The sequence below is a fragment of the Dipodomys ordii genome, unplaced genomic scaffold, assembly GCF_000151885.1.
Source record: "Dipodomys ordii isolate 6190 unplaced genomic scaffold, Dord_2.0 Scaffold78, whole genome shotgun sequence".
Lineage (NCBI taxonomy): Eukaryota > Metazoa > Chordata > Mammalia > Rodentia > Heteromyidae > Dipodomys > Dipodomys ordii.
The window spans coordinates 5,665,086-5,674,543 of record NW_012267294.1 but is presented as its reverse complement, the minus strand read 5'-3'; the positions used below and the strand labels follow the sequence as shown (position 1 = coordinate 5,674,543).

Genomic DNA, 9,458 nt, shown 5'->3' with positions numbered 1-9,458 from the left:
GCCCCTTCTGGTTTTCTAGTGGTTTATTGGAGATGCCTCACAGACTTTCCTGCCTGGCTGGCTTTGCACCGTGATCCTCAGATCTCAGCCTCCTGAGTAGCTAGGATTAGAGGCGTGAGCCACCAGCGCCCGGCTGACTTTTACAAATTTAGATGTATTAATAAGGTAAGCTGGTTCTTCCATCCTGATAACCAACCTTACTCAGATTTGACACCAGACCTCTTGGCCATTTTGGAAGGTCACATGACCCCAGGTTGCACATTACAGCTTTGAAGGCATTTTCAAAATTAATGTTTCTAACATATTTTCTTCATTGGTAGTAGTATTAGAATAAGTGCATGTTTTCCTGAGGTAGAGGTGCAAACTTGTTTTCTGTAAAGTAAATACTTTAGACTTTGCAAGCCAGTCTGTTAAAACTGCCTATGCAAGAAACCATAGATGAAATTATGTAAAACTTTATTTGTAGACACATTTGAAGCTCTATAATCACAAAATCACAAAATATTTCCTTGTTTTACTTTCCATCCCCACCGTGTGTGTGTGTGTGTGTGTGTGTGTATTAGAACTTGAACTCAGGGCCTTGCACTCTGTGTGTGTGTGTGTATGTGTATTAGAACTTGAACTCAGGGCCTTGCACTCTTCCTTAGCTTCTGCCTTTCCCCACCAAAGTTGGCACACTACTACTTGAGCCACTCCTCCAATTCTGGCTTTTTGCTGGTTAATTGGCGATCAGACTCAGACTTTTTTTGCCCAGGCTGGATTCAAACCTCCATCCTTAGATCTTAGCCTCCTGGATAGCTATGATGAGGAGTGAACCTCCCACCTCCCCACATTTAAAAATGTAAAACAAACACTTTTACCTCCCAGCCTAACACAAACAGGCAGTTTTCCAAGGATAGCTCATGGGCAGGCCGCCTCTGCCAGTCATGTACTAATGAATGTTCTTTGAAACAGTTATATTTGTGCTTAGTTCAAAAACAAATCCTGGTTCTTTTAAAGTTATACTTTTTGTTTCAAAATCCTAGTACATGAGTATCTGAAAAATTTTAATTTATCCTGGTTCTCATAAATGGAACATATTTCCTTTATTGGTTTTGAACCTGACATTATGGACAAATAGATTAACTTATGTAATGTCAGTAGGAAAACATAAGTTCTTTTTTGTCTTTTGTGGAAGTGGGGATTGAACCTACGGCCTCCCACAAGGTAGGTGAGTGTTCTTCTACGTGAGCTACATGCCCAGCCACTTACTTTTTTGTATTTTGCTTTTGAGACAGGCTTTACCCGGGCTACCCTTGAAATCTCCATCTTGCCTCCTCTGCCTGCTCAGCTGCTTCCCTGCCTGGGATTACAGGTGTGTACCACCAGTGCCCTGTTAAAATTTAAAACAGTTTGGTGAGTGTGTGAGTTCTTCTTGCTACAATTTAAAGAGAGTTGCTTTTTATCCTCTCTGTTCCCATGGGCATGGAAAACAAAAGTCTCAAGCTGTGTGTGATATGTTTGAATTGGTTACTTAGCAATCTGAAGCATGATTTTGTATTTAAATATTCCTTGTTACTTCTTGATACTCTGATTGAATTAGAGTCCATAAAGGCAGTAATGACAGGGCATGCTGGAGAATAGCAGTGCCTGTCCACACAGTATTTATGAAAATCTCCTTGTTGTTGGCTCCTGTTTAAACTAAGGGTTAGCAGAGCAAAAGGGGAATGTGAGGAGGAGAGTTGAGTAATTTGATCATAATCATAATTTGGTGGTTGTCATTTCATAGCTTATTTACATTAACATAATTCAAGGTCAAGCACAGTGGGGGAGGACTTTACTGTTGCTAAAAGTTTTATTTTTGAATTTTAAATGTATTCTTCAAGGGTGATAATTTAAGCATTCAGTCATCATTATTTAAAAACCAGACTAGGTCAATTGCCTTTAAATGTATTATTTTATTATAAGAAGAAAACATCAAGTAAAAAATCATAGAGGAATATTGAGTCCTTCATCCTTAATGTGAAAACATTGAGCTGGTGCCAGTGACTCACATCTGTAATACTGGCTAATCAGAAGGGTGAGATCTGAGGATCATGTTTCAAAGCCAGCTGAGACAGGAAACTCCTTGAGACTAAAGTGGTAGAGCCTCAGCCTGTTGGGGTCAGGCTAAGAGACAGTGCCCAGTACAGCACAGAGATACACAAAAGAAGCTGGATTGCTGGGTAGAATATAGAGCTATTTTTGCCACTTACGACACCTTACTGTTTCAGCTAGAATTTTCAACCCTGACACAATTAAGAGCAAAACGATAAAACACACTGAAATGAGTTTGATATGTGTGTAGTTTTGTCCTGGTGTTTTCCGGACTGAATTTATGAACAGAAAGTGCTAACTTTCATTAAGTGAAGTCTTTTCCAATTTTAGATTTTTATTTTTGCCAGTCCTGGGGCTTGAACTCTGGGCCTGGGTGCTGTCCCTCAGCTCTTCAGCTCAAGGTGAATGCTCAACCACTTGAGCCACAGCGCCACTTCCGGCTTTTTCTGTGTATGTGGTACTGAGGAATCGAATCCAGGGCCTCATGCATGCGAAGCAAGTACTCTACCACTGAACCACATTCCCAGTCCCTAAAATTTATATTATTTGTCCTACAATGTACTTAAATAAAACATATTTGATCTTAATTTTATATCATGCTTGTCATATGAAGGAGATAATTGTTCTGTAAAATGAGTTTTCTATGTCTTGTGTGATGCCAGGTATATTTTTTTGTGTGTCAGTTGTGGGGACTAGAACTTGGGGCCTGGGTGCTGTCCCTGATCAGGGATAGGACTCTACTATTTTGAGCCACAGGACCACTTCTAGTTTTCTGGTGATTAGATGAAGATCTGAGTCTCATGGACTTTTCTTGCCTGGGCTGGCATTGAACTAGGATCCTCAGACCTTAGCTGGGATGACAGGTGTGAGCCACTGGTGCCTGGCTTTATTTTTTGTGTGTCAGTACTGGGGCTTGACTTCAGAGCCTGGGTGCTGTCCCATTCAAGGCTGGTCCTGTACCACTTGAAGAACAGCTCCACTTTTGGCTATTTGGTGGTTTATTGGAGATAAGTCACATGGACTTTTTTGACCTATAAGCTTTGAACCCCAATCTCGACTTGGCCTCTTTACACACACCTCATTTTCCTTCCTTTTCCCTCCCCCCTCCTTCCTCCTTCTTCCCCGTTTTTGTTGCATATTCCTCTCCTCCTTCTCCCTTCCCATTTGTCTCCCCTTGGTTACTTTCTCTTCTTCCCTCCTCTTTCACTCTCCTCTCCTCCTCTCTCTCCTTTCTCACTTCTCTCTTTGTCCTCTCTGTCCTCTCTCTCTCCTTTCTCCTCTCTCTCTCTCTGTCTCTCTCTCTCATACTGGGGCTTGAATGCAAGTCCTGGGTGCTGCTGTCCCTGAGCTTTTTTTTTTTTTTTTTTGCCAGTCCTCAGGGCCTGGGCACTGCCCCTAAGCTGCTTTTCCTCAAGGCTAGCACTCTACCACTTCAGCCACAGAGCCACTTCCGGCCTTTCTGCTTTATCTGGTACTGAGGAATGGAACTCAGGGCTTCATGCATGCTAGGCAAGCACTCTACGACTAAGCCACATTCCCAGCCCTCCCAGAGGTTTTTTCTCTACTACTTGAACCACAACTCCACTTCTGGCTGTTAGCTGGCTAATTGGAGATAAGAATCTCAGGACTTTCATGCAGGCTTTAAACCTCGATCCTCAGATCTCAGCCTCCCAAGCTGATGCTCTATCACTTTGAGCCACAGTGTCACAGCTTATTGATAGTTAATTGGATATAAGAGTCTCATGGGCTTTCTTGCCCTGACTTTTAATTGTGATATTCAGATCTCAGCCTCTTCAGTAGCTAGGATTACAGGGGTGAGTCACTGGTGCCCAGCTTTTGAATTCTCCTTGGCTACATGACAAGGACCCTTTTCCTCCTGTGATGTCTGCTACCCTCCTTACCCTAGTTTCTCTCTGTCTTCCCCTCAGCAGACAGTCATGCCTGCTGTTACAGAGAAAATAGGAGCCACAGGATGGGAAGCTCCTGGGTGGTGCAGACCCTCAGCCGGCCAGTCCCCTGTGTCCTCACCTTCTGTGGCCTGACCTCCTGCTCTTTTCCTGATGACAGCCCTTGCTCCGGGTCCTGCTGAGCACCCCTCCCTCTCCTGCCTGGGGGGGCTCTGCCCTCTAGCTGTGTTTCTCCACTAACTCCTAACCACCAGTGTTTAAATATAACTTCCTTCTTTCCTGTGTTAAGAAAGAATAGCTTTCCTGGACCTCCTGTGCCTACTTGCCTACTTCGGTTAACTCTTTGAAGGGTTCTCTGAAGTTGCTTTTTCTGACCTTCTTTTCTCACTTTTCACCCCCTACACATGTGCTCTACCTGTGTGGAACCACACGTCTACCCTTTTCACTTTTGTTATTGTTTGAATAGGCTCCTATGTTTATGCCTGGGCTAGCCTGGACTTCAGTCATCATGTTTCCACTTCTGCCCTAGCCAGGGTGACAGTTGTGCACACTGCACCCAGTTTTTTTTATTGGTGGAGGTGGGGGCTCATGAACTCCTTTTCTCAGACTGGTTTTGAATCATAATGCTTACTGGTGTGAACCACCACACCCTTCTTTTGTCTACAACGTGTCAGGAATGGAGTTACCATCCAGGACATATGTTCACTGACCCCGAGTGCCAGGGAACCTGCCTATTTTGGAGTTTACAAAGCTGAATTTAACCAAGCAGGATGATGTCTCAAGTCATTGTTAAAATAATGATTATATAGTAATAAAGGAAATGTGGTATAGAATGGTAAGGAATAAGTGAGCTAGATTTGGGTATGGTACCTTATACCTGAAATACCAACTGCCTGGGAGGAAGGAGGACCTCAAGTTTGGTGCCAGCCTCAATTAAGTGATGAGACCCTCATAGCCTTAAGAGACAAAAATGAGTTTGAACAGTTTACATAGAAACCATCGTGTGATGGCACGATGTGCCAGAGTGGCTGGCATTAAAAGGATGGCTTGTTTCAAGGGGTGGTAGCAGCAAGAGAGACTAGAATTCATGTTTGCAGGGAGAGTACAAATTGGTACATTACTCTCCTTTTTTTTTTTTTTGCCAGTCCTGGGGCTTGAACTCAGGGCCTGAGCACTGTCCCTGAGCTTTCTTTTGCTCAAGGCTAGCACTCTACCATTTGAGCCACTTCCAGCTTTTTCTGTGTATGTTGTGTTGAGGAATGGAACCCAGGGCTTCATGCATGATAGGCAAGCTCTCTACCATGAAGCCACATTCCCAGGTCAGTACTCTCCTTTTTTTATGCCAGTTCTGGGGCTTGAACTTGGGGCCTTGTGCTTTTGCTGCATGGCTTTTTTCTCTCAAGACTGGTGCTCTACCACTTGAAACTACAGCTCTACTTCCAACCTTTTGATTGTTAGTTGGAGATAAAAATCTCACAGATTTTCCTGCCTGGGCTGGTTTTGAACTGTGATCCTCAAATCTCAGCCTCCTGAATAGCTAGGATTACTGGTGTGAGCCTCAGTACTTTCTTTCTAGTAATCCCCACAGCTAATTAATTGCAATTCTCTGTATAGCTTTGAAGGATGAAGAACTGATATCAGCAGAACCAACTTTTGGCCATGATGCTTTGATACCTTTCACTGCTCTCACACCTTGGGTATCTGGTTCCTATTGTTTTGATTTTGTTCTTTGAGGCCTTCTGAAATGCAGAGAAGACAGGAAAAGCATTTGAAATCCTCTTGTATTAGTTGATACTGTTGTGTTTGTCCACAAAACAGTTGTCCACAATGGGAAAGCACTCAAGCTTCAGAGAAAAGCAAAGCAAGGTTACTAATCCAGTTCAGCCTCAGCCTGCTCATCCACAGGAGAATAGTAGATCTGCTAGTGTGAGTAATGCTAACTTCCTGTCAATGGCTGTGAGGATTAGATGTAGTAAAGGGGGTGCTTTGCATAGTGCTCAGCACGTGTGAATGCTTACTAAATAATGATTGCCACCCTCTAAATGATGATCTTCCTGGAGTTTCTCTCTTTACTTTTTTTTTTTTTTGGAGCCTGTCTTGGAGCTTGAACTTGGGGTCTTGGGCACCATCTCTGAGCTTTTATGCTCAAGTCTAGAGCTCACCACTTAAACCACAGCTCCACTTCCAGCTTTTTTGGTAGTTCATTGGAGATAAGAATTCACACTTTTCTGCCCAGGCTGACTTTGAATCACAATCCTCAGATCTCAGCCTCCTGAGTAGCTTAGGATGACAAGTATGAGGATTGTGGTTCTGAGGATTGTGGTTTGAAGTCAGCTGCAGCAGAAAAGGCTGTGAGACTTTTTTTTTTTTTTTTGTCAGTCGCGGGGCTTGAACTCTGGGCTTGGGTGCTATCCTTGCGCTCTTCAGCTCAAGGCAAGCACTCTACCACTTGAGCCATAGTGCCACTACTAGTTTTCTGGTGGTTAATTGGAGATAACAATCTCACGGACTTTCCTGCCTGGGCTGGCTTTGAACGAGATCCTCAAATCTCAGCCTCCTGAGTAGCTATAAAACACTTATCTCCAGTGAACCAGCAAAAAGTGGAAAGTAGAGCTGTGGCTCAGGTGGTAGAGTGCTAACCTTGAGTGAAAAAGGTAAGAGACAGTTCCCAGGCCCTGAGTTTATTACTGACACACACAAATTAACAGAAACCCTTATGTAAGGTGGAGACAGCTGTCAAATTTAGCTTTTTACTAGCTCTATTTTGGGATGAGTTACTGAGAATCTTTGTATTGGTTTTCTAGGGATGCTGTAATAAAATTCCATAACTGGGTGGTTGCAGCAACAGAAATTCTCACAACTCTGGAGGCCAGAGGTCTGGTGACAGGTGGTGAGCAGGTTTCCTCCGAGGCTGCTCTGTCTTGTCGCTGTCAGCCCTCTTCCTGTCTTCACATGGTTATCCCTCTCTGCCTGTGCTAGTGACCCCATCTCAACTTCATTGACATACCATTGTAGGTTTTCCTGAATTGCTCACATTTATACCAAGGTTGGGAAAGCACCTGGAAAGATCAATTTCCAGCGTTTCATGTGTAGAGCACTATGAGATCACAGGAAGGCATGTCCTGCCAGGTGCTTGCATGCGTGCCCGCTGTGGCATGACAGGATCAAACATGCCTTCCTTCTTGATGGGCAGAAAATGTGGAAGTGGTGAAGGCACTGTCGGAAAGCTAAAGTAAAAAAACTTTTTTTTTCTTGCTTAATATGTTTAATGTTTATAAGAAATGTCCTGTACAACAAGGAAAAATATGTACCTTTTTTGGGGAAAATGATAAAGGCTTTTTTAAGTAATAAAATATTAAAAGGATTAAAAAACACTTGTGGCTTTCAGTTTAGGGGTGTAGCTTAGTCGTAGAGTTTGTACCTCATACATACACAAGGCCTTGGCTTTAATCCTCAGCACCCTCCACTTAAAATAAAAAGAATAAAAAAGTACAGCTAGGTGTTGGTGGCTCATGCCTGTAATCCTAGCTACTCAGGAGGCTGAGATCTGAGGATTTCAAAGCCAGCCTGGGCAGGAAAGTCTGTGAGACTCTTATCTCCAATTAATCTTCAGAAAACCGAAAGTGGCACTGTGACTCCATGTGGTAGAGTACTAGCCTTAAGCAAGAAGCACTCAGTAACAGCACCTAAGCTCAGGACTGAACAAGCAAGCAAGAAAGCAAGCAAGCAAGAACAAAAACTCTCCCAATAACACAACATCTAACCTTTCTAGGCCTATTTTTCTCATCTAGAAAATGAAGATACAGGGCTGGGAAGGTGGCTCAGTGGTAGAGTGCTTGCCTTGCATGCATGAGGCCCTGGGTTCCATCCCTCAGCACCATATAAGCAGAAAAAAAGCCGGAAGTGGCACTGTGACTCAAGTGTAGCGCTGGCCTTGAGCTGAAGAGCTGAGGGATAGCGTTCAGGCCCCATGACCGACAAAAAAAAAAAAAGAAAATGAAGATACATTCCCCTAAGGATTGCTTTTAGGAACAGATGAGCTAGTGCTTAGCAGTAGCCAGTGACTCAGTCTGTAATCTAGCTACTCAGGAGGCTGAGATCTGAGGATTTAAGTTCAAAGCCAGCCAGACTGGAAAGTCCATAGGACTCTTATCTTCAATTAACCACCAGAAAGCCAGAAGTGGAGGTATAGCTGAAGTGGTAGAGAGCTAGCCTTGAGCAAAAAAGCTCAGGGACAGCTTACAGGCCCTGAGTTTAAGCCCCAGGATTGGCACCAAAAGAAAAAAAAGGGAAAAAAGACAGAAAACTATTTTTATTATTGTGGTGCTGGCTATCATTTAAGTTAATTTGATATTGTTCATTTATACTTAAAATACTCTTAAGATATTTTCCCCATATTTAAATGAAGTGACTTCGTATCATTAAACACAGTAGCAGGCAAACATTCTTTTTTTTTTTTTTTGTCGGTCGTGGGGCTTGAACTCTGGGCCTGGGCGCTGTCCCTCAGCTCTTCAGCTCAAGGCGAGCGCTCTACCACTTGAGCTACAGCGCCACTTCCGGTTTTCTGGTGGTTTATTGGAGATAGGAGTCTCACGTTCTCTCCTGCCCGGGCTGGCTTTGAACCTCAGATCTCAGCCTCCTGAGAAGCTAGGATTATAGGCATGAGCCACCAGCGCCCGGCCAGGCAAACATTCTTACATTAAGAATTCTGTTGCCCATTTAACGGATGATGTACTGAGGAATTGCTACTGGATACTCCTCTAGGCTCTGAGAAGGTGTTAGTGAACAGGTTCACATTTCAGTGGGGGAGACAAGCAGTGAATAAACAGTCGAATCATGGAATATACAGGGCACAAGCCTATGAGGAAGGATCTGCATTTAGATTGGACAGACAGGGGAGATGCAGTTCAGTGGAGGCTGGGCACAGGGTAAGCCCAGCCACTATATCGGTAGAGATAGGAAGGATTCAAGTTTGAAGCAGCCTAGAGGTAAAGGTTATGGAGACCTCCATCTCAACACACACACACACACGCACGCACGCACGCACGCACGCACGCACGCACGCACGCACGCACGCACGCACGCACGCACGCACGCGCCGCAAGATGAGAGGTGTAGGGAGTAGGATTGTGTTCCAAAACTGGACCCATGCTAAACAAATAACAACCCCCTGCCCCCCAGATGCCCTACTGAAAAATGATGAAATACAAAAGATTGGGGCCAGGCGCCAGTGGCTCACACCTATAATCCTAGCTACTCAAGAGACTGAGATCTGAGGATCACGGTTAAAATCTGGCCTGGACAGGAAAGCTTGTGTGACTCATCTCCAATAAACCACCGGAAAACCAGAGTGGCACTGTAGCTCAAGTGGTAGAGCGCTAGCCTTGAGCTGAAATGCTGAGGGACAGCACTCAGGCCCAGAGTTCAAGCACTACAACCAACAGCAACAACAACAAAAAGATTGGGGATAGGGGC

The 9,458-nt window shown here is 44.1% G+C and overlaps 1 protein-coding gene across 1 annotated transcript in view; it reads left to right on the top strand.

Annotated features, from left to right (window-relative positions):
* The first annotated feature begins 1,280 nt into the window (after positions 1–1,280).
* Dennd2c (DENN/MADD domain containing 2C) overlaps positions 1,281–9,458 on the top strand; it is a 48,833-nt gene continuing 40,655 nt past the window's right edge. Inside the window, exon 1 of the mRNA XM_013024596.1 lies at positions 1,281–1,354. The gene's annotated coding sequence lies outside the window, so the exon portion shown is untranslated. The remainder of the gene's footprint in view (positions 1,355–9,458) is intronic.